Source organism: Rhineura floridana, chromosome 7 (genome assembly GCF_030035675.1).
Source record: "Rhineura floridana isolate rRhiFlo1 chromosome 7, rRhiFlo1.hap2, whole genome shotgun sequence".
Classification (NCBI taxonomy): Eukaryota; Metazoa; Chordata; class Lepidosauria; order Squamata; family Rhineuridae; genus Rhineura; species Rhineura floridana.
The window spans coordinates 61,688,082-61,714,527 of record NC_084486.1 but is presented as its reverse complement, the minus strand read 5'-3'; the positions used below and the strand labels follow the sequence as shown (position 1 = coordinate 61,714,527).

At 39.2% G+C, this 26,446-nt stretch overlaps 1 protein-coding gene and 1 pseudogene across 3 annotated transcripts in view; both read right to left on the bottom strand.

The window, feature by feature from the left end:
* Nucleotides 1–26,446, bottom strand: part of CTBP2 (C-terminal binding protein 2) — a 303,109-nt gene that overhangs the window by 166,243 nt on the left and 110,420 nt on the right. The window lies entirely within an intron of this gene.
* Nucleotides 23,447–23,563, bottom strand: LOC133389806 (5S ribosomal RNA; annotated as a pseudogene).

The window sequence follows — 26,446 nt, the reverse complement described above, 5'->3', positions numbered from 1 at the left end:
CTGAATTAGCCTTAACATTTACCTGTGATGTTTTACAGCATTTGCTAAGCCAAGATAGCGATCACTTATGCTAGAGAAAGTGGTCATATTTCTGTAGATGAACCACATACTTTCATTATACCAGGGGTGGCTTACCTGTGGCCCTCCAGATGCCTCCCAACTCCTGTTAGTCCCAGCAACGAAGGCCAATGGTCAGGGATGATGGGAGTTGTAGTCCAACAATATCTGGAGACTACATTAGCCACCCTTGTGTAATAAAAGGAAGGAATGAAGCAACTCACAGACAATCATGCCTTGCCTCTATGCGTTCAGTTACAAATACAAATGATGTGACAGTAATTAGAGGTGTTCTCCAGTTTTCACCATGAAAAAACATTGCTTCTTTAAAAAGAAAGTTAGACTACAATCCTATTAGGGATAAGCACCACTGAACACAGTGAGAATTATTTCTGAGTAGACATGCACAGGATTGCACAATTAAACTTGCTTATTTTAGGGTAAAAAACAATTAAGACCCAGAGCCTCTAACTACAGTCAGCCACTTTAACAGCAACCACCACTTTCACAAGGGTTCTCCTTCCTACACTGCCCTGCCTACACTGGGAAACAGATGGCTCTTCTTCCAAATAGCAACCCTTCATACACTCACCATAGTACTGTGTGCATTTATGTTACCACAAAAGTAACAGCAAGTATTTGCAATATACTGCCACATGAAATCATGCAACGGCTTTACTGCCATCTGAAAGGAATAACTCCTGGGCAAAGAAAGGTAAATCAAACATTCCAAGCATTTAAAAAACAATGGTTTGGATCTTAACATCCAAATTCAAGGTTCTGCTTTTGGTGTACAAAGCCCTATGCAGATTGGGACCAGGATACCTGAAAGATTGTCTTATTTATTTATTTATTATTTATTTTATTCAGCTTATATCCCGCCCGACTAGCAAACAGCTTTATACACCCTGTCGATCACTGTGCTCGGCAGGTGAGGGCCTCCTGCAGATATCTTATCAGGCAGTCCATTCTACACAACATAGGAAGCCGATGTGTTGTGTTGTTGCATCAACACTTTGAAATTCCCTCCCCTTAAATATTACACAGGCACAACCTCTGTTATCTTTTTGGCACCTACCAAAGACTTTCCTCTTTCAGCAAGACTGTTAAATAGAGACTTTATCCCAGTCTACTCCATTTTGAATTGCTTTTTAAGGTGTTTTAAACGTTTTATTTAAAAAAATATGTTTTTAAGTTGTTTTAATTAAATTTTTTTTGTTTTAATATATTTTAAAGTCTTTGGTTTTTAAGATGTTTTAAAAGTGGTTTTAGTGCTTTTGTTTGCTGCCCTGGGTTCTTTCTGGGAGAAAAGGTGGATTGGTGGGTGGATTGGTGGGTGGATGGACGGACGGACGGACGGACGGATGGACGGACAGATAAAGTAGCTTAAGGAAGTTTACAGAAGAAAAGTTTCCCATCACTTCCTCTCCTTTGCATACCCTAAAAAGCTTCTGTAGAGGTTTTTTTTTGGGGGGGCTCCTGAACAATGTGGGATGGGACAGAGGGAGAGGAGGAAATAGGAAAAAATTCCTTTGAGTTCCTTACTTCCTCAAGTTGTCATTTCTTAGGATCCAAGACAATACTTCTGAGGGAAAATTTGCAGCAATATACAGCAATCATAAATGCCTACTACATTTGCAAAAGAAAAAAAACTCTTAAGAGACTATATTTACTTATGGCATTTTTATACCACACAAACTTCATCATTGGAAGGGGAAAATATCTCTAATGACATCACTTATATCGTAATTCAAAAATCACATTGCTCACAACACCTGGAGAGATTAAGCAGGCTGAGAATAAACAATAGTATGATTTGTTTTAGAAATGTATTTAAGACCAATTTTTATTTTACTTTTTTTTTTAGCTTGTTCATGTGTTTGATTCCCTCACAGTGCTCTGCTTGTGGCATGCAGGCTCAAAGGAAGCTAATTTAGTTTTGGCATAGAAAGGAAGCAACAGAGAACTGAATCCTGATTATATGCAAATGAGCTTAATGTGTCCAGTACCTTTGCCCCCCAAAAGTTTTGGAATGCTGCTAATACCTTGTGAGATAAGGACACAAATACTCTTGTACTTAGGGCAGGAGTACCCTATTAAAGAGGGTTCTCCACTCTCTCAAGTAGATGGTTAATCTCTTTTAGGCCCAGGTCACACATAAGTTAACCTAAGTGCCAGTTAAACATGAACAAGCAAGTATACATGTACTCATAAGAAAAACTGCAGTTGCTTTATTCCTCCCCTGGTCCTGCTGCTGCTACACTACTCATGGATTGGCTCTAAATACTGGCATGCTTCCTTGTTCATGCTTAGCCATGGTTTGGATTAGTATATGGGAATGATGTAAGGAAATATGGATAAGAAGTCCTCAACGCTCAATTTACTGCATAATGCTATGCATATCTACTCAGAACTTATGTCTCATTGAGCTCAATGGCACTTACTCTAAGGTAATAATGTATGGTATTGCAGCTTCAAGCTATAATCCAGGACTAGCATGGGCACTTGTTACTGAAACCAAACCAAAGCTTCCTTTCAACACTGGGGAAGGATAACTTCCTCCCCAACGCCAAACATCTTGGCAAACAATTTGTTTTAGGTCAGGGTGTCAGCAAACTGTCAAAACAAACCTCTGCATTTTCTCTCTGGGTCCTAACTAGAGGGGGACATCAAAGGCACACCAACTTGTGTCTGCACCTGCTGGATGGTTGGAGTCTGCACAGGTGAGAAGATCTTCACATGCATGTCACTGTCAAAACCAGGCACACAGGTGTTAAAAGTCATAGGAGAATATTTCTGTGCCCGGTAATGGCTACACACTTCAGTTGTCCCAAGGAAAAAGGACTCATTGATAACTTCTCTGTAACAGAAGAGAGTCAGTTTAAAATAAACTAAGGAGGAGTGAATGAAACACAAAAAAGCAAGTGGCCATCTTGAAGTGAGAGGGGGGTATCTGGAGAGAAAATGACCAGGCTGCTGTAAAGTAGGGATGGGGAACCTATGGCGCCCCAGATGTTGCTGGACTCCAACTCCCATCAGCTTCAGCCAGCATGGCCAATTGTCAAGGATGATGGAGATGATCTGAAGGACCACAGATTCCCCATCCCTGCTTTAAAGTATCCAAGATCCAGCCTGACTATTTTTCATAATCTCTAGCAGCAGTGACTAATCTCCATGACAGGCTGGACAAAGTAAAATCCCTGAACGGTGCCACAAAGACCATCTACAAGCAGTAATTTTTTAAAAAAAATGTGGCAAGAAGTGTGTGTGTGTGTGTGTGTGTGTGTGTGTGTGTATATACACCCCCTGTCTGTTTGTGTGGTGGAAAATAAAGTAACTTCCCAAGGGGAAAAAATCCTTTGCAAAAGTCTCTCACAGAGCTTGTCAGAGGAAACATCTGTTGTCCCCTGTGGAGGCTGAAAGACTAGGGAGGGAGTGATGACTTCAGCCAAAACTAAATTAATAATAATAATAAAAAGAAAAAAATACTGCAATGAACATTTCTTTGCAAGACAGTGAATCTAAATGCCAAAAAAGGAGGGGGAAAGCCCTGCATGTGAATATATGGAATAAGCAATTAACTCTGTAGGCTGGAAAATGAAAGCTTATAAGGGGTTAAGTTGATTTTGAAGCCTATGGCCTATGAAAATGGAAACATCACAAATGGACTAATGATTCTTGTAAGAGAAAACATCTGTTCGTGCTATAAGGTCAGCAGGAAATGAACACTATTTACTTTGTCCTTATTGGTTAAGCCTGTTGTCCTTGAAAGAGAACCACACATGTCTTGACTTAGTGTCAACTAAACTTATGCAAACCTTCCAACTGCCTTGCAAGTAGCTATCCACCTCACAACAGCTCTACATGTGACATTTCTATATGGTACCCTTAGCCACAGATGCCACAGAATTAGCTTGCTTATTCTCCTCTGCTCTCATCTTCCTAAGTTCACAGAATGTTAACAAACTTTTAACTGTCTTCACTTTGTTTATTTTGTCTAACAGCACAATCTTATGCATATCTACTCAGAAGTAAGGTTCATGGAGTTCAATGGGATAACTCTTATGTAAATGTGTGTAGGATTGCAGCCTAAATCTCCTGCATAGCACTTTACTATCTGTTCAGCAGTTATATACAAAAAATTGTGTTGCATTCCTTTTGTATTTTATCTCAAAGCATATCAACAGACAGGACACTGTCAGTCTAAGGTTTTCACTCAAGAGAGCTGCAGACCAAAAAAAGTTGCCAACTCAGTTAACAAAAAAAGCCACCCCAACTTAGAAGCAAAGAACAATTTAAAAATGTTTCATCTGGAAAATATGATAGGTACACAATAAACACTGTCTACTTAAATTGTTGACAAAATTCCAGCTTCAGGAAACTGATTTTTTTTTTTTTTTTTTGCATTTCAGTAATTTTCGGCAAATGATCTATATTCCCTTGACAGTCCCTCAAAAGCATATTCACAATGTTTAACTTAAAAAAAAAATTATAACTCTTTTTTAACAAAATTAACTGTGGAATGTTTGTGGCTCCAGGCCCAAACACATTTCCTGTGACCTGAGAGGGAGCTCTCACAGGAAGCCATGATGTAAAACTACAAGCATGAATCAAGATTTGCTTTTATAAACAAGGCAGAGCGATAGTTTACCTCCTAGAAATTGTTAAAAATAATCTTTTTAGAAAAATAAAATAGAAGACTGTCTTTTTAAACAATTTCATTTTTAAAACTATTTCCATCTTCAATTACTACTCTTCAAAATGAAAAATATATAATTCAATGTATAACAATACGATTAAACCCAGCACATATATTACGAAGCAATTTAAATGTAAAATTTTAGCTGCTTCTTTGCCCACCTAAACAGGGAAAAGAAAAATCCTGGCAAGTTGCCAAATCTAATTGGCATTTAAAAAAATGCACCAAAATCTCATTATGAGTTTGATAGAGCACATGCTTTCCACAAAGAAGGTCCCTGGTTCAATCCCTGGCCGCTTCAGTTAAAAAGATTAGGTAGCAGGTGATATGGAAGACCTCTGCCTGAGACCTGGCGAGTCTACTGGTCGTCATAGTAGGCTAACAAATTGATATGGTATAAAACAGGTTGCTATGATATTCTACTTCAGTAAGATTACCTGGCAGCTGAGCAATGCCAGGAAAGCATTAAACACCTAGATGTTCAGCAGACACAAAGCGACATCTTATCCCAGCATTCCATTACTGGAAGCTTGCTGTATTCCCTGCATGAGGCAGCTATCACCTCACCACCAGAACTGCTGAAAGCACAAAAATATAGCCTTTATGGAGGCAAAGAAGCATAAGCTTCATTAAAAGACATTTGGGTGAAGAGTATAGAAAGGGAGGTAGCCACCCATTTGCCCTGTGCAATGCATGCCCTTATCTGGAGGCACAGGTTTGTACAGGTAAATTGCAATTGCTGAGTGGTGGTTAATATGGCAAGTGGAGCAAAACTATATGATTGATCCACTTCCCTTGAATACAATGCAATGTTAGCTTTCGGGGGCGGGGGTTCATGCAAGCAGAGGAGTTATCAAATTTAAATGTAGAAAGGAAGGAGCAAAGTGGAAGTTGAGAAGCGTTTTTATTTAAAGAACTATACTACCGTACATCCAGCAGAAGTTCTTAGTGTCAAGTTATCTCCACCTTTAACTTTCTACCGCCTTAGATACTGCATGAATCTGCACAGTAGTTTGTTGGCATTGCTCCTCAGTTCCAAAGATAGTCATATGTACATTTCTGAAAAGCGAATTAATCCTTAGTGTTTCATTTTAGAATAAAATACATCAAAATGAGAATATATGCAATCAAGATAGTACCTGTGTCTTAAAAATGTGCATCCACAGAAATGTTACATCTGCCAAGGAAACAACCAAAGACACTATTTTGTCTGACGGTGAGTATTCATTGTTATGCACAAAACATGCCAAATCAGATGTAACAGTTTAATATCTAAATGCTTACTTATCAGCCAGCACCACAATTTATTACATTTTAAGGGGAAAGAGTGGTAGCCTGAAAAGTATGCTTTTCACTGCAGTGCTATATATATGTTGAAATATGAGCAACAAATGTGCTCGACCTGCAATTAGGCAAGCATGTGGATCTTATTGCTCTTAAAGGCTATTATTTGATTTCCTGCTCTGGAGCGAGTGGTGAAAAGGTTCCAAGTCTAAATGCAGAGAAATTAGATCATTCTTTGGGGTGGTCGCATCACTGGTTGGAAACCAGATGGAGTGTTTTAAAAGCCCTTTGTAACCGAAGCAACTCACCAAGTTGCTTGGAAACATCAAATGTAGTTGCTGCTCTGGAGCAACATTTCGCATAGTTTTTACTGTATCTGACAATACTTGTAGACACCACCATCAACAGAGCTAAGTAATCTTTGGGTGGTGACTGGTTCCCACTGTGAGAGCATGAACTTTTATGGCAGAGAAGCATTAGCCAAACTTTAAGTTTACATGTACTAGCTTTTAAGATTCCAATTATGATATTGCATATTGTTTCTAAAAAGAGCAATAATAATAGTAAAATTAGTATATGGACAAATTGAAATTCCCTCTTGAACCATGGAGTCTGTCTGGAATGGGGTGTGTGAAAGTCAGAGGGAGAGACAGACTGCTAAACAGCAAGACGACACATCCCAGTTAATGTTGCTGAAGCCTACCCTTGGCCCTCCAGATGTTGCTGAGCTACAACTCCTATTTGCCCTAGCAAGCATGGCTGATGTCCAGGCATGATGGGAGTTGTAGTTCAGTAACATGTGGAGGGCGAAAGGGTCTCTCCACCTGGTTTAGGCACAATTATAATCAGATGCTGAGTGGGTAACACCCACCTTTTAAAGAAGTTGAACAGAGTTTTCACTCCCTTTCTGGCCTCTAAGTATCTTCGCAGCAGCTGTGCTAGTACTGGCTGCTGCTACCTCTTCTGGTTGCCAGCCTGCTTATGTCCTACTTGAAGTGGCTCATTCTCCAGAACTCACAGCCAAGTCAATTTCTGCTTCTCAGTTGGATTTGGGTCCTACCTTTGTCCCTTCCTTCTCCTCTTTTCAATCACCCATGCTGTGAGGAGAGTCAGTTATAAATGGATGATGCAGGGTGCTTTTCACCTGACAGCTGCTTCTTTTCTATGTGAAACCTCACAACTTTCAGCATACTATCTCACAGGATTACTTCTCCCTCTCTTGTTTCAGAACACTTCAGGTTTGCTTCAAGTGACTATGCTTAGGAGAGGGAATGCATTATCATTTCAATACAGTGAAACCATGAAGCTACAGACTGGGGAAGGTGGTGGCCATTTCTAATTTTATTTTATTTATTTATTTATTTATTTAATTTAATTTATATACCGCCCTAAGCCCGAAGGCTCTCTGGGCGGTGTACATAAAAGGTAAAAGCAAGCACAATATATAAATACAATAATACAATAACTCAAGAAACAAAAACACACAAACAATACGAAAACCAAACAACATCCAGAATACAACATAGTAATAAAATACTGTAAAAATACACTTTAAAATGCCTGGGAGTATAAAAAGGTTTTCACCTGGCGCCGAAAAGATAGCAGCGTCGGCGCCAGGAGCACCTCATCGGGGAGACCATTCCACAGTTCGGGAGCCACAACCAAAAAGGCCCTATTTCTAGTAACCATCCTCCTTGATGGGATGGTACTCGGAGGAGGGCCTTAGATGTTGAGCGCAGTTTACGGGTAGTTTCATATTGGGAGAGGCGCTCCACCAGGTATTGCGGTCCCATGCCGTGTAAGGCTTTATAGGTCAAAACCAGCACTTTGAATTTAGCCCGGAAACAAATAGGAAGCCAGTGCAGACGGGCCAAAACAGGTGTTATATGAGCGGACCTTCTGGTCCGCGTCAACAATCTGGCCGCTGCATTCTGGACTAACTGTAGTTTCCGAACTATCTTCAAGGGCAGCCCAACGTAGAGCGCATTGCAGTAGTCCAATCTAGAAGTTACCAGAGCATGAACGACTGAGGCAAGGTCGTCACTGTCCAGATAGGGACGTAGCTGGGCTACCAATCGGAGATGGTAGAAAGCATTCCGTGCCACTGAGGCTACCTGAGCCTCAAGAGACAGGGAAGGGTCAAAAAGAACTCCCAAGCTACGAACCTGTTCTTTCAAGGGGAGTGTAACCCCATCCAGAAGCAATTTAAGATTGCTTGACATTTAAAATCTTGCAGCCTTAAGCAACCACTTTCCACTGGCACAGTATTTTTGAAAGCCTGATTTCCCAGGGTTCCAAAAAGTATGAGCGAGCCCCCATTGATGCAAGAGGCTCCTCACTTCACAAAGATACTTTCTATGGGTTGGAAGTGACAAAAATGGTACTAGAGAGGGACGGAGCTAGTGCACTGGTCTCCGCTCCTTTTCCTCATATGTTTCTGTACCCTTCTTTGCATAGGCCTCCCTATTGGGTCTCAAATGTCAGAGAACAAGTTGCAGACTGCTTGCTTCTCTTCAATCCAATGGTCAGCATCTCATGCCTACTCACTACTCTGCAGCCTCTCTGCTGCCAATGCTTGTTGGCAGCGTAACATCTCTAATGGCCCTTCGCTATAAGGACCCACTCTGCCCCCCTTGCTCTTCCTCTATAGGGGCCCACAGTATCTGCACATGGTATACCTATTACTTCATTTATCTGAAATAAATATAGCCCACCCTTCATCTCAGTGTATCCTAGGGCTGGGTACAAAATACAGAACACTTACAATCACATAAAGCAGAGCAGTAAGATCCTTAAAATAAACCAAACATCTATGCAAATTGGAATAAGAACTAAAGCATATCTGAATTCTTTTTGTCCAGACTGATTTTTTTTTTATCAAGTCAAATACTAAAATCAAGGGACTGGGAGATGAAGAAATAAATAATTGTTTTGGTGTCTGAAATTCCATTTTCTCAATTTCCACTATAATTAATTAACCATAGAAGTTATTTATACAGCGACCTTGAGCAGAAAAGGAAAAATAATGTGTGGTAATCAAGAGGTGAGGTTTTCACAGTATCTAATATGATTTATTTTCAGGAGAATGAAAGCCTACAATATGGTTTAACTAGCAGATTACACCATAAAGTAAATCAGTTCTGGATGAAACCTTAAAAGCGGCATTTTACTCTACTGCGCCTACTGATGCATAGTTCTGCAATCTTAATAATAAATATTAAGGCCACTTCTACCTTTGTACAGAAAACCAAGGGTGAATTTTTAGCACTTTAGCTTCCCCTATTGAAGTTAAAATTAATCGCCACATAAAACTGCTGATTCCTACCAAATGAAGCTCTACAATGTATCAACTCAGGGACACAGCAGATTCAGGAATGGCTTAAAATATTTCACTTGAATTATTCCTGTATTTTGTAACATTGGCAGTTTTATGGATATTGTAGGTTTTATAAATTCCTAAGTATTGAGACTTTCTAAATAAACAAAGGCCTTAAATAAAAAGAGCCATGTACTGTTTACACACAGAATGAGGAAGAACCTACTCAATTTATTACATGCACCTGAATTTTGAGAAACTCACAGCAATGTTTTAGCTCCACAAAAAGTCTGCAAGGAAGACTATGGTGACAGGAAGAGACTGAACCAAACTGAAATCATTATACGTTGGCTTCATTTTATGATGCCACCAAAAAAAAAAAAAAAAACTGAAGCAGTGTTTATGATGCAGTCCTCCATAATGCAGAAAAAACAAAATGCAGTATTCACAGCTGAATTACATTTCCTGAGAATTTCAGCATTTAAGTTGCTAGCCCTTATGGCTGCAAAAATATGCTTGAAAATGGGCAATGGCTGCTGAAATCTCAGTAGCAAGAGGTGGCTGAAGAATGCCAGCAGGGAAGTGTGGGTGGGGAGAAGGGCTCAATTGTTCCTTGACCCTTTCTATAGCTAATGGAATAAATTATCCTACTATTCAAACTGCAAAAATATATTATGCAAATCTACTTAATTATGATAATTTATGTAGGCTAGAACAGAATCTTCCTGGACACAGAATTTTGTGTTTTGGGGTTTTTTTAAGTGCCAAATACATACACACTTACAACCAGGGCTACAATCACAGAGAGAACTTTGTTCATGTTTTGGGAGCTAATGCTGCCAGAGAAAGAACTGCAATGATAGCTCTATGCCCACAAAGCTGTCCTTGGGCATAACAGCGGCTACCCTTCATATAGCAGCCTTGCCTCTATGCTGGCAAAGCCCTCTTCTGCTGAAAGAGAGATACTTCTACTTAATCCTAACCCCTCCCTGTCAGCAGATCTCAGGGCTGGCATTGCTCTGTTACTCAGTTTTTCCCTGGTGAGTTGGCTTTCAAAAGTGGTAGAGAAGAGGGAGAGTAACTTGGTTAAGCAAGGCAACTAATATTTTTAAACTTACAACAATAGGAAGGTGCTAGTAATGATATGTAGAATTTAAAAACTTTACAGGCAATCTTCAAGGATCCTACCCCAACAGGTTCTATTGTGAAAGCTTCATTTGTTACAGATTTTTATAGATTAGCACCTGAAGGAACCCTGTGAGATCAAATTCAGTGTACACATCTAAGCTGATGCTCTCCTGCCTTCCACTCCTTCAGGGAAGCTTTTCAAAGGCTAAAGGATGGTAAGTGAGTGATAGAGGCAGAGCAAGTACAATACATCACTTCCCCTTTGGTTTAGAACTATTTGAATCTAAAAGATTACACTTCACACTCCCAACCATAAACTGCAAATGCAATAAACACTTGCCTGATGGAGACAGTGAGAGCATGAGTCTAGGGGTTCAGCAACCTAACTTAGTCACTAAACGAACAAAGTTATGCAAAAGTAAGGTAATGAAAAGTAACTAATAACAATGTGAAATGTAAACAAAGTAGTCCAGGCTGCCTTGGCACCCCAAATCCTGATCAAGCACATCCCTTTTTCTTTCCCCTGCCAAAGGCACTCCTCCCCGTAGACTCCAGTGCTACTCTCCATGGAGTATTCACCAGAGTTTCTAATACAAAGGAAATAATTCTAGAACATGAAGATCCCTTTCCAGACAAGTCCTGTGAAGCTGTCAATATTAGGATACGGGTGGTGATGCTAGAAATTTCCAATACAACATTCTTAACAGGGATCTTATTAGGACAAAGCCACACTGAACATTTGTGCCTGAAAGGATCATCACAACATTTTATTAAATTTGAGCTTCCAAAAGAGAAAAATCTTCTATCTAGATTTATCACTGTAATGAGAGTCAGCCATGAGGCACTTAGGAAGTAGGACTTCATAACTCTCTCAAGATCTCTCTTCAAGATGAAAACAAGCTCTCCTTACCAGTCAAAAGTCAGCCATGTCCTACACCCTCTGCCCTACCTCTCACGTAGCCATCCAAGTAGTCCATGTGATGTTCCTGTATTAATGTATATATGGTAAGTGCTGTTTGTATAGAAAATATGTGGTAAGTGGAATGAAAGAGGAGGGGGGAGTAAATGAGCAGTAGAATGCTGGATGATTGGCTGAGTGTTTGGATGGCTGAGAGTATAAATGGAAGGATGACAGTTGAATCTGGGTGGACCTGAGTGGGTGGTTTGAGAGGTGTTTGGTGGACGTGAGTGGGTTGTTTTGGTGGAGTTTGGAGGTGGGTGTGAGTTGGTGTATGTCAGGAGAGTGTGGAGAAAGAGGGAGGTGGAGTTGATTAGTAATAAGTCAAATATCACAGTAATAGATGAAACCATAAGCTTGTAGATCATTATCAAAGTTATCTTGTTATTAATGTTATTTAATAAATACTATTTTGGTTTACCGAAGGCCTGATCCTTGGTTGGGGTTTCACAGACCAGAAGGGAGGGTAAGGTAATAACCAAGGCTGAAGGGAAACAGTAACAAATGGTGGCAGCGGTGAAGAGGAGAAGATAACATTATAAGTATCCAGAGCAACCCCGAGTTATGAGTTATCTGCATTGATACAAGGGGGTTGGGAACAGCATAGGCACGCAGTCATGAATGTAACCGGATAGAGAGACTCAGGCAAGGTCTCTGGGAACATTGGTTGTAGAACGTGACTGGTGGTGCTGCCTAGCAGGGGGATCTATTGAGATCTGTGCTAGAGCGGAGAGAGAAACCATAAAAAAGGCCAGTCCGGACTGGTGGAGTCCCTGGTGGTGCCTAGTGAAAGGCAGTAGCCACGAGCAGGTAGGAACCTGACAGGGAGAGCCAGGGAAGGGCGTCACAGTCCACTTAGGCAATGTTGGTAGGTACACTAAAAGCTCCCAGAGAGGTCCTACGATCATAGAAGGCTATTCTGCGCCTCTCAAGACAAGAGAAGTATTCCCTGTTCCATTCCAATTGCTTGTGGCCCGGCCTACCAGAAGCAGGAAAAGACAAGTTAAATCAGCAATTTATTTATTATTTAATTTGTATCCCGCCCTTCCTCCCAGCAGGAGCCCAGGGTGGCAAACAAAGCGCTAAAAACTCTTTAAAATCATAAAAACAGATCTTAAAATACATTAAAACAGCCTTAAAAACATTTTAAAAAAACGGGACTTCCCGGAAGGAGTGCTGGCTGGTGGCTGTCTCTGAGGGAGCTCTATCTCAGAGAAAGCTTTTTTCAGTTTAAAGTCAGTCAAGAGGAATCTATGACTGGCGCAAATGTTCTCCAAGATAAAAGGAGAACCAAAGATTATCCATGTAACTTCGTTGAGTTGCAGATAGCTGGATTTGATCAGGAATCCCCTGAGATAAGAAGGCATACCTGGCAACGGAAGACGGAGTTTGGATTTCCAACATGCTATGCTGAAAGTAAGCGAGACGTTTTTTTTTCTCTTCAAAAACGTTTTTAACGAGCTAGCCTCCATCTGTCTAAATCTTATCTTGGACTTAAATTACTACCATAAAAGAGGATTGTTTACGAATCAGCTAATTAAGAAACTTGGGTGAGTCACACTTTTTTTTTTTGTTCTGCATAAAGTTAAGGAAGGAGGGAGCAATACAAAGAATTTGTTTTACTTTTTTTTATATATATGACAAAAAGCTGGCTTAAATTTGGAATTATAAAGATTAAAACGAATAAGGGGCAACCTATTGGACAATATATCTGAGACTATTTTTTATTCATTTCTATTTTGGATTATGTTTTTTTTTTTAATGAATCTGCTGTTCGTGTATGTTATTAACTGCTGGACGCTGAGAACTGGATTTGTTTTACATTCTTGAACGTGCCGGAGATAAGAACTGTGTTGGCTAAGATCATACTAACAAGCCTGATTATATTAACTCTTTTGTTGTTGAGGAAAAGTAAGAAACAGTTTGCCACTAAGTTTGGGAACACTGGTTAATAATAGAAAAAGTTTTACCTTTTAAAAATGACAACCAGGAAAACAGCCAAAATTTTAGAGCGAAGAGTTTCAACTGATACTCAGGAAGGAATAGACATGTTTCAGAAAATTATGGAGGGGTTTAATGACTTTAAACAAGAGATGAAACGAGATGAAACAGGACAGACAACAATTTAAAGATGAATTTCACAATATGAAAAAGGACTATAAAGATTTACAAGATCATATCAAAACAGAAGTGGGTGAGATCAAAAATAATATTGGGCAATTAACACAGGAAGTAAAAAATGTTAAAGATAAGGTGCAAACCTTAGAGAATAGAATTGATAGTGTAAATGTGGAATTAGAAAAAAATCTGGATTATTTTGCTGTTATGGAACTTAGAGATAAAGAATATTGCTTGAGATTCCGTGCAATTCCTGAGGAAACAGGTGAAGATATCAGAGAGAAAATTGTTACTGTCTTAGCAAAATCCTTGGAAATGAATGAAGATCGGATGGAATTTGAAATAGATACAGTTTACAGAATTAATTCCAGATATGCAACAATGAAAAAAATCCCAAGAGATGTACTTGTTAAATTTCTAAAAAAAAAGACTAGAAATATGGTATTGCAATATCATTTCAACAATGGCTTCAAAATTGATGGTAAAGAAATACTGGTGATGAAGGAAATTCCTATTAGACTTTTACGAAAGAGAAAAGAATATGCTTTCTTCACAGAAAAACTTAAACAATGTAAAATTCAATTTAGATGGGATGTTCCAGAGGGAGTGATTTTTACATTTAGACAACAGAAGTATCGATTAAATACTGTTCAAAAAGCAAGGGATTTCTTGAGAAAAGCTTCAAAAGATATGGAAGAAGATAAACTCAAAGACATGGATACAATTCCTGGGAAACAAAGTCAACAGAAACAGGTAGAAGAAGAAAAGGATGGTGATGAATCAAAGGGAGCAACAGGTACAGACTTTTCTAAAATACATGCTTAAAAATGGATTACAAATATTTAACTTGGAATATAAACGGAGCTAATTCGGCGCAGAAGAGAAAGAAAGTATTTCATTATTTGAAAAAATTAAAATTGGATATAATTTGTTTACAAGAAACTCATATTAAGAAGAAAGACTCCAAATATTTAATCTGTAAAAATTTGGGTGAAGAATTTATTTCGGCAGGATCAAAAAAAAAAATGGTGTGGTCCTCTATATTAATTCACAATTGTCCCCTAAATTGATATTATTGGATGATAGTGGCAGATTCGTGGGAGTTGAAATTACCATACAGGGTACAAAATTTTTGATAGTGGGCATTTATGCTCCCAATGAAGATAAAACAAGGTTTTATACTGGACTTATGGAAAAATTATCAGAGTTTGTATATGATCATTGGTGTGTCATGGGTGATTGGAATGGGGTAATTTCACCAAAAATGGATAGACTTTCTGAGAAAAATATTAAAGAGACACAGGGTAAATTGCCGAAGATTTGTTTTGAATTGATGGAAAATTTGGAATTGGTGGATGCTTGGAGACATATAAATAATAATGCAAAGGAATTTACCTACTTTTCAGAAAGGCATAAAACATTTTCGAGGATTGATATGATTTGGATGTCTAAAAGTTTAGTGAAAGATATTTCCAAGATGGATGTATTACCAAAAACTTTTTCGGACCACAATCCAGTGATATTGACTTTAAAAAAAAAAATGGATTTAGATGGAGATTAAATGAATCTTTATTACAGAATGATAAAATAGTGCAGGAATGTAAGAAGAAATTAAAAGAGTTTTTTGAACACAATTTACATAAAGGGATAAGTGAAAATATTGTTTGGGATACAAGTAAAGCATTTATGAGGGGATATTTTATTAAACGTAATTCTGAATTAAAAAAGAAGAAACAACAGAAAATGCAATTAATCTTGGAAGAAATAAAACAAAAAGAGGAAGAATTGAAAAAGAATCCAACTAAAGCTTCTACTGTAAATCAAATTAAAATGTTACAGAAACAAGCGTCAATGTTGACAGTTAGAGAAACTGAAAGGAAATTAAACTTTGCTAAACAAAGGACTTTTGAATTTGCAAATAAACCGGGGAAATTGTTAGCATATAAATTAAGAAAAGAACGACAAAAAAATCTTATTTTAAAGATACAAGAAGGAGATGAGATGTTGACAGACAATGTAAAAATCCAAAGGGTTTTTCATCAATATTATTCAACTTTGTACAAGTGTCAGGAGATTCCCACTGAAAAAATAGAAGAATATATATCTAAACAGAATTTGCCTAAAATTACAGATTTTCAGAGACAAGCTATTAATGGTCCTATTACGTCAAGAGAAATATCTGAGGCTATAAGTAAAATTAAATTAGGAAAGGCGCCAGGACCGGATGGACTATCAGCAATGTATTACAAATGCTTGGAGGAGGAACTTCTACTACCTTTACAGTACACAATGAACTCTATTTTGCAAGAAGGGAAGATACCGGATAGTTGGAAAAATGCCAATATAACATTAATACCTAAAGAAGAGCAGGATTTAACTAAAACAAAAAATTATCGACCAATATCTTTATTGAATAATGATTATAAAATTTTTACAACGATTTTGGCTGAAAGAATGAAAATAATATTGCAACAATTTATTCAGGAAGATCAAGTGGGATTTTTACCTAAAAGACAATTACGTGATAACGTCAGGAATGTTTTGAATGTGTTGGAATATCTTGAACAACGAAATGACATACAAGCAGCCTTGATTTTTCTGGATGCTGAGAAAGCATTCGATAATTTGAATTGGAAATTTATGTTTAAGGTTCTAGAGCAAATGGACTTTGGAGAAAATTTTATAAAATGGATCACATCGATTTATACATCACAGAAGGCACAGATAATTATCAATGGGGATTTAACGGACTCATGTGAAATACAAAAGGGCGCAAGACAGGGATGTCCACTGTCCCCTCTTTTATTTATTTTGGTTCTAGAAGTGCTGCTTAGAGACATAAGGCAAGACAAAAGGATTTCGGGAATAAAGATAAAAAAAGAGGAATATAAATTGAGAGCATTTGCTGACGACTTGATAATTGTACTAGAAAATCCCTTGGAAGGAATCAAAATATTGATGGATAAATTAGAAGAATTTGGATCACTAGCAGGATTTAAGATTAATAACCAAAAAACAAAGATGTTGGTGAAAAACTTATCTTTAAGGAATCAAAAAGAGTTGATGGAGAAGATAGATTTTAAAATAGAAGAAAAGGTGAAATATTTAGGTATTATTATGACAAATAAAAATTCAAAGTTGTTTCATAACAATTATGAAAAATTATGGTCAGAGATTAAGAAAGATCTGTTAAGATGGGACAAATTACAGTTGTCATTAATGGGCAGAATATCTGTAATAAAAATGAATGTATTGCCGAGAATGATGTTTCTATTTCAAACAATACCTGTCATATCCTCTGATTTACCTTTTAAACAATGGCAAAAAGATATTTCTAAATTTGTTTGGCAGGGGAAAAAACCAAGAATTAAATTTAAATTACTACAAGATGCTAAAGAAAGAGGAGGATTGGGATTACCAAATTTGAGACTCTACTTTGCTGCTTGTTGCTTAGTCTGGATAAAAGAATGGATTGTATTGAGGAACAAAAGATTATTGGATTTGGAGGGTCATAACTTGAAGTGCGGATGGCATGGATATCTATGGTATGATAAAGTAAAAGTTAATGTGGATTTTAACAATCATTTTATAAGACGTCCTTTGTTGAAAATATGGAATAAATACAAAACAAGTTTTTTTTCGAAAATACCACTATGTGTTTCAAGTCAAGAAGCATTTTATAGAAGAGAAATGGCTGGAAAAGAGAAATGGTTAACTTACCAAGAATTATTAGAAAATGTGCATGGAGAATATATAATGAAAGAGAGAGAACAATTAATAAAGGAAGGATATAGTTCACAATGGTTTGCCTATTTACAATTGTTAGAAAGATACAAAATGGATAAAAAAATGTTTGGGTTTGAAATAAATAAATCTGATTTTGAAGTAGATTTGTGTACAAATGATGAATGTATAATTGCAAAAATGTGTAAATTTTTATTGAAAATGGACATGGAAGAAGAACAAGTAAAAGAGTGTATGGTCAAGTGGGCAAAAAATTTTGGTTATAATATACAAATGGATCAATGGGAAAATATGTGGAAAAAAGGTTTGAAATTTACATTATGTTATAATCTTAAAGAAAATTTTTATAAAATGATGTATCGATGGTATATGACACCAGAAAAGTTGTCAAAAATGTATAGTAATGTTTCTAATGTATGTTGGAAATGTAAACAACAAGAAGGATCTTTTTACCATATGTGGTGGTCGTGTAAACAGGCAAAATTATTCTGGGCACAGATAGGTAGGATGATGCAAAACATTTTGAAGATAAATATTCAGTCAAAGCCAGAATTTTTTTTATTGGGCTTTATGGGTAAACAAAAAGAAAAGAAATATGGAAGAATAATATTATATATGATTACGGCAGCAAGATTATTATATGCACAAAAGTGGAAAATGGAATCAGTACCAACAATGGAAGAATGGCTATTGAAATTAATGGACTTAGTCGAGATGGACAAATTGACATGTCTTATTAGAGAAAAAACGACAGATACATTTCTTAAGGAATGGAAGCCTCTTTTGGACTTTTTGTTGAAAGAAAAAAATGAAATGATGATAATGGGATTTGACGATTAATCAAGATAGACTATGGAAAAAAGTGAACTTTGTATGTTTTAGGGGTCAAGTTTGATATATATTATGTACCTATAGCTGATCTGTAACAAATCGGAAGTCAAGGTTTTTTTTTATTATTTTTATTTTTGTTGTATTGTTTTTGTTGTTTGATTTTGTTGTGTTTGTTTTATAAAAATTTGAATAATAAAAATTATTACAAAAAAAACATTTTAAAAAAACAACTTTAAAAAAGGGTTAAAAACATTAAAAAACATATTAAGCAATTTTAACACAGACGCAGACTGGGATAGGTCTCAACCTAAAAGTCTTGTTGAAAGAGGAAAGTGAGCAAAGCTCTCTCCATGTGCTTAAGGTACTATTACAGTAGGGCCGCACTCATGTGGCAGGCCCCCGCCGAAAAGAGAAAACTCCCAGAAAGTGGGGCCCTACTGGGAGCTCCAGCTGCCGTGCTCCAGCTGACAACGATCAGCTGGAGCACAGTGGCTGGAGCTCCCCGCGCTACAGCTGATCACCCCCACTGGCACTGCCATATTAGCGGAACGAGAAAAAGCAGGACGCCAAAAGGCAGGGCCCTACTGTACTACTTTTTCTTTTGTGGTGAATGGACAATTACTATTTCTTTAATAGTTAACCTCCTGGTTGTTCCAGAATCTGATGAGGCCTGCCTGTTTACTAAGAAGGGTGCAAGCAGAGGCCTACAGGCCTGTTGTACTGAGTTTGTGCCTCTGTAGTTTTTTTTTTCTTGTTCTTAGGTTGTTGTTGCTTTTTAACATCCGTCACTCCACAGAAAGCTTTGTCATAGTACATGATGTGAAGCTTGACGCTTCTGTATTAATGAGGTCAAATTCCCAGCTCTGAGGATTTTCTCCCATTCTACATAGGCTTCTAAATGTTATGGAATGCGACTCTAAGCAAGAAAGCATGTATGCACATACAAGGCAAATGCACAGGTGTGTTGCAGCAGTATGTGCTTTGCACACAAATTATAATCACATACCACTGGACAGTTCTAAATTTTCCTTTAAAAAGAGCCCTGCCTCCAGTTATCTATCCTTCCTTTGCAGTAAGGTATAAATAGTAGCCATTTGCCAGATTTTTTGTATAGCCCAGGGCCCTGGAATTGGCTTGTTTTTCCCCAGAGCTCCTTAAAACTGGAATGTGTTAATAAGCTATCATATACCTTTCATGGATGGTTTTCTTAAGCTATTTGAATATATTGTACTAAATCTATCCAAATGGGTCTTCTAATATAGTGTGTCTTATTTCATTCTCCTACATTTTCATAGACAATAATGTTAAGAATGCCATATACAGAACATTCATGGATTCGACTATCTTTCAATCCTTTCCTAGCTCTAACATTCTATGAATAATTATTGCAAGAACAGTTTATAAATTTTAGGACAAGTCAAGACATTCCAATCTTAGTTGGTTCTCACCAGGTGTTAGATAAACACCCTGGAGAAAGCTAATAGTAACCTAGGATTGTAGTCATTAATTTGATTATGCATCAATGCTTCCTTCTTAGAGCTTAGTGATTTTAAAATGCAGTAAAAGAAATAAATCACCTTTATATTCTGCATCAATTTTTAAACTGGGCATTCAGTTCGTAAATAACTGTGCAGAGTGGGGGGGTTAATAGAAATGGTGGAAGGAATGGGGGCTAATATGCATTAATTGCATTAAAATGTAATAATGTAATCTTCTCCAAAGTTGTACATTATAGATTTTTAGTGATGCTTTAACAGTTTGCTATATTACACATCTATATGAGTGAGGCATGGAAACTAACAACCAATCATTACACTTATCTGGCAGCTCTAATCAAATGGAGAGATGATCCATCTAGAATTTCTGGCTAAATCAAAGGAAGCAGGAGACATGGTACCACCTGGCATACTGCATTGGCAAAGGCTACAAGCAACACTACATGACAAGTTCAAGTGGTTACCGCATGATAACATTATCATTTGTTTTCAGCCAAAGCAATCTTAGCATTGATCTGTTTTTGTTGAAAATACAAGAAAATTGGATTGTTATCTTTTGCTTCCCCTATGGATGCTGTTGTATGAAAAGTGGTCATCAGACAGTGGCAGTCAAACTATGATGTTATACTGCAAGACTGCCAGAGCACATTGGACACTCTTGATTATTCAGGAGTGGGTTGCTTTTATCAAAGGAGAATGCAAAAGATAAAGATTCATGAGTGTACATCATTATTCATCTTCTACATATTAAAGGGAAAAACTACTTCATTTTATTCCTTAATACACCTGTCTCTGAATAATAGGCCACACCATCCTGACCAGATAAAAGAGAAGAACCTAATCTAAAGCCACTGAAATCAATTTATGCTTTTTATTTTAAGAATGAAATAAATAAACCTAACTTGTCTGTTTTAAAAAGCAATTAAGTCTGGTTCACAATTGACATATTCCTGCTGAAAACAACTCAGGTACGCTTCCCATTTCTGAATACCCACAAAAGCAGAACATGTGCATATGCAAGCTTGTTTGCTGGAATCCAGCTCTGGACAACATATACCCATACAGAAAAAAGCTACAACATTCCCTTAACTAAAAAATGTAACATGTTAATTGCCCTTGCATCACTGTATAATAAATGACACAACAAAACAGCTGACATCCAAACCTCAGGTTTTACGAAGGCTTTCACTGAGAGCTGGGTTTCTCCCCCCCTTTTTCCTCATGAGCAGGAATCACCCTGGAGTTGTCAACTAAGAACCATCTGTCGTGTTATTTTAGAACAGGAATCCTGACTTTATTTGCCAAATAAAGAAACACTTTCCCCCTCCGGATATTCCATCTTCTGCTCAGTGTGATTCCGTAAATCTTGGTAGGATCAAGGGCAGAAAAATGTCCGGGAGGTGGGGTGGGGGGAAATGGGACATGTACTACAGGCATCACCTGCATCTCCCAAGAATGTTTTGCGTTTTGTAAGAGGTAGAGGAGCAATGCTTAATTTCTAATGTAAGAAATGCAAGTTTTTCATCCTAACTGGAGGCCAAATTAAACATGATACCATTAATACAATTAGCAATCGTACATTTTTAATAAAGTAAAAAGCAAGTAGTCCCCTCCCCCCACCCCCAGATCAGGACTCTAGCAGAGAGAAAACGTATTAAGTCCCTATGCTTCTGCCAGGGTCTTGATCCAGATCAGGCCCCCTGTACCTCTTTTCTACACATTTGCAATTGAAAACCACATGAATCTAGTGTGACCTGGGAAGCCATACCTTTTGGCCTGAAAACACTTTCTCCAATTCCATATATGTGGAGGCTGTTTGTGACGGCATACTAGAGAAGGGAAGAAGCTATGCACATCCTCAAACCTTATTTCTATCAACACTATGGCACACATTAGCATCCTGGCCTGAAACACAGTTTCCCTGGCCAAACTCTACTCTATGGTTGCGTTTGGTAGGGTACAAGTGAAATATTGTTACGGCATGAAGGCCTGGAGATAAAGCAATTCATTGGAAAGGACTAGTGAGTACGCCCAGATATTTGGTTGCCTAACCCAGGAAGTGCTGATCCTTGAAAAAAATGCAAATTTTGCCATCCACTGTAATAGAATAAATTAAGTAACTGAACATTTTACCACCTGAGGCAATATGCCTCTCCTTATCTATTGGTACAGCAACCACAACTAAGTCTGCATCAGACATATTCATCTGTTGTACACGTGCTAACAGATGGCAAAACTGTGAGATAGTGTCAATAGTTATTCAATAAAAGGCATGTTATTGCCCACATCATTACTTATTTTGGTATGGGACTTCTTCTGAAAGTCTCATTTGGAACTGATACATAGAGGCCTGGTTTGCGTGTCATGCTAAGCCAAACAATGACTTAGCGTGAACCTGTGAGCATGTGAGCTCTGGGAGAGGAGACTGTACCACTTTGCTCCTTAGTCATTCTACTCCTGTGTTGCACTGATCTAAGCCATGGCTTGGTTTAGCATGTAGTCTGAATCCAGGCTTGTGGTTTAGCTCCAGACTAAAAAAGAGTTGTAACCAAGGTTTGTCCTATAGGTTATGGCTCATGGGTTCGTCTGGGAAAGATAAACCATGAGCCCAGGTTTGGACAACATGTGTAAATCAAGCCATGGCTTAGCACAGTGCAGCTGTGCAGCAGATTAATCAAGAGCAGCAAAGCAGCCATGGTCTCCTTCTCAAGGAGCGCATATACTCACACATTCACTCTAAGCCATGGTTTGCTTTAGTGTGAGGTGTAAACCCGGCCATCGTTGTAAAAATGGAAGAACTAGAAATACCCTAATGCAGCAATTCAAAAGGGTATTTACTTGGAAATATATCTTACTAAGATCAATGGAGCATACTTCTAAGGTTCAGGATAAGGGGGTCTTGCATTCTAACAATTAAAAGTGAACAATTCATCAATTCACTTCAATTACGGTGAACATATAAAACCATCAATACCTCAGAAGCATTACATGATTAACTAGTTGCAATGGTTCTTGATTACAAGCTTGTATCATAGATACAATGATACAAATGATGCCTTGGGGCAGATCAGAATTTGATTTTTAATTAAATCCTGTCCAAAGTTTATATTTCTTTGCTGTTCTCTACATAAACTCATAGGCCAAGAAAGTATTGTTTATTTATTTATTTGATTTATATCCCGACTTTCCTCCCAGTAGCAGCTTGTGGTGGCACGCAAAAGCACTAAAAAGACTTTAAAACATAATAGAAACAGACTTTAAAATATATTACAACAAAACATCTTTAAAAACATATTAAAACAAAACATCCTTAAAAACATATGTTTTTAAAAAAGCTTTAGAGACATTTTAAAAAGAAATTCCAACACAGATGCAGACTGGGATAAGGTATCTACTTAAAAGCTTGTTGAAAGAGGTAGGTGCCAAAAAGATAACAGAGATGGTGCCTGTCTAATATTTAAGGGGAGGGAATTCCAAAGGGTAGGTGGCACTACACTAAAGGTCCACTTCCTATGTTGTGCAGAATGGACCTCCTGAACAAATGGTATCTTCAGGAGGCCCTCACCTGCAGAGCGCAGTGATCGACTGGGTATATAAGGGGTAAGACGATCTTTCACGTATCTTGGTCCCAAGCTGTTTAGGGCTTTGTACACCAAAACCAGAACCTTGAACCTAGCCTGGTAGCTAAAAGGTTGTTGTTATATGCCTTCAAGATGATTACAACTTATGGTAACCCTATGAATCTTTTTTTGATATATTCATAGGGTTTTCATGGTAAGAGGTATTCAGATATGGTTTACCATTGCCTTCCTCTAAGCCTATGGCATCCGGTATTCCCAGGTTGTCTCCCATCCAAGTACTAACTAGGCCTAACCCTGCTTAGTTTCCAAGATCAGACAAGATTGGGCGTTCAGGGTAGTATGGCCATAGGCAGCTAATAGGTAGCCAATGCAATTCTTTCAGCAGCAGGGTGACATGTTGGTGATACCCTGCTCCAATGAGCAGTTGCACAGCTGCATTTTGCACTAGCTGCAACTTCTGGACCAACCTCAAGGGCAGCCCCACATAGAGCGCATTACAGTAATCCAGCCTAGAGGTTACCAGTGCATGGACAACAGTGGTCAGGCTATCCCGGTCCAGAAACAGCCACAGCTATCTTACCAGCCAAAGCTGGTAAAAGGCACTCCTAGCCACTGAGATCACCTGGGCCTCTAACAACAAAGATGGATCCAGGAGCATTCCCAGACTATGGACCTGCTCTTTCAGAGGGAGTATGACCCCATCCAAAGCAGACAACCGACCAATTATCTGAACTGGGGAACCACCAACTGACAGCACCTCCGCCTTGATAGGATTCAGACTCAGTTTATTGGCCCCTCATCCAGCCCACCACCAAGTCCAGGAAGCAGTCTAGGGATTGCACAGCCTCTCCTGATCCAGAAGTTACAGAGAAACAGAGCTGGGTATCATCAACTTACTGCTGACACCTCACCCCAAAGCTCCTGATGACCATTCCCAAGGGCTTCATATAAATGTTAAACAGCATGGGGAACAAGATGGTACCCTATGGCGCCCCACAGCACAACTGACAGGAGGCCTAAAGACAGTCACCAAATGCTATTCTCTGAGAGCAACCTTGGAGATAGGATCGGAACCACTGTAAAACAGTGCCTCCAATACCCATCTCACCAAGTCGGCCCAGAAGGATACCATGGTAAATGGTATCAAAAGCCACCAAGAGATCAAGAATGAATAACAGGGTCGCACTGCACGTCCTTCTACTGATAAAGTCATTCATCAGGGCAACCAAGGCCGATTCAGTCCCATAACAAGGCCTGAACCCAGACTGGGATGGGTCTAGATAATCTGTTTCATCCAAGAGTACTTGCAATTGCTGCACCACAACCCTCTCAATCATCTTCACGAAAAAGGGGGTATTTGCGACTGGGTGGTAGTTGTCACAAACCAATGGGTCCAGCGTGGGCTTTTTCAGGAGTGGTCAGACCACTGCCTCTTTCAGGGAGGCTGGAACCACTCCCTCCTGCAGCTATGCGTTGACTACACCCTGCATCCACTCAGACAAACCCCCTCCACAAGCTTTAATAAGCCAACTAGGACAATGGTTGAAAGGACACGTTGCTGGCCACAACATGACAAGCACCTTGTCCATGTCATCAGGCCGCATCAACTGAAACCGATCCCCAAACGTTACAGTAGATGTTGCACTGGACACCTCACTGGGGACTACAGTAGATGTGGATGAGGCATCCAGATTGCTACAGAAGTTAGCAACTTTATCCTCAAAGTGCCTTGCAAACAATTTACAGTGGGACTCTGAAGGGTCTAAAACTTCCTGGAGTTGATGTCAACAGACCCCTGACAACACGGAAAAACGCCACTGGATGGCTACTTGAGGATGTGATGGTGGCAGAGAAGTGAGCCTTATTCACCGCCACACAGTAGGCAGTTATGTTTTACTCATGCCCAATCAGCCTCACAGCACGTTTTTCGCCACTTGTGCTCTAGCCGTCGTCCAGCCTGTTCCACTGCCCTTAGTTCACTGGTGTACCAAGATGCAAATCAGGCTCCACAATGACAGAGAGGGCGCTCAGGGGCAACTGTGTTAAGAGCTCGACGTGCCTCACTGTTCCACAGCATGACAAGGGCTTCAGTAGGGCCACCTGCTCTATCTACTGGGAACTCCTTCAGGGCATTCAGGAATCCAGTGGATTCCATTAGTCTTCAGGGGCAGACCATCTTAGTCTGTCCGCCACCCCTGCAGGGGAGGATTGGAGCCGTTAGTCTAAACTTCACCAGGAAGTAGTCTGACCATTACAATGGGGTGACATCCACCCCACCCAACTCCAGACTACCCCTTCCTCCATCTGGAGCAAAAGCCATGTCAAGGGTGTGCCCTGCCCTATGCATCAGGCCAGTGACAACTTGACACCACCCATGGTAGTCATGAAGGCCATAAAGTCCTAAGTCAGAACATCAGAGGCAGCCTCAGTATGGACATTGAAATCATCCAGGACTATTGTTCTGGGCTCCTCCAATACCACAGCTGAGACGGCTTCCGCCAACTTGGTCAGAGAAGCTGCTGGGCACCAGGGTGGACGGTACACCAGCAGCAACTCTAGTTCACCATTTCTTTGGCCCAACACCAGGTGCAGGCCCTCACAGCCAGCTCCAAAACAGAGTGGTTTCCTGGTGACAGAGATGGAAGTTCTATAGACCACAGCAACTCCTCCATCCCAATACCTGCAGCCTGTGCTGGTGTAGCACCGAGTATCCAGGTGGGCAAAGCTGAGTCAGATTAACTCCTCCCAGCCCACCCACTCAGGTTTCGATAATGCACACGAAGTAGGCACCTTCATCCATGATCAAATCATCGATCTGGCATTCAACAACAGCACACACAGGCCAGTGGCACAGCAGACGAGCAACGAGGAACCCATCCATGAGAGGAGTGGGAGCGAGGAACAAGTTGTAGATAGCCTCGTCCTTGTCTTCTATGGTAGTTCAATGCCTCCCCGTGGCTATACCTCCCTCTACTCATGGTCATTGAAATTGGGATGGCATCACCCATGGTCCTCCTTACTCCTCCTAAACACCTGATATGGACACAACAAGGGCCACCAACAAAACCTACCTGAACCAGTTATCCCAGTAGGTCTCTGAGAGAATTGGGAACCATCAGACCAACTCAATATCTTTCACACAGGGCACAACTACTCCCCCCGTCTCACACCCAAGGAGGGCCAGCCTTCTGCGACATACTCCTTCCCCACTACCAATCTCCTCTAGATTGGTTT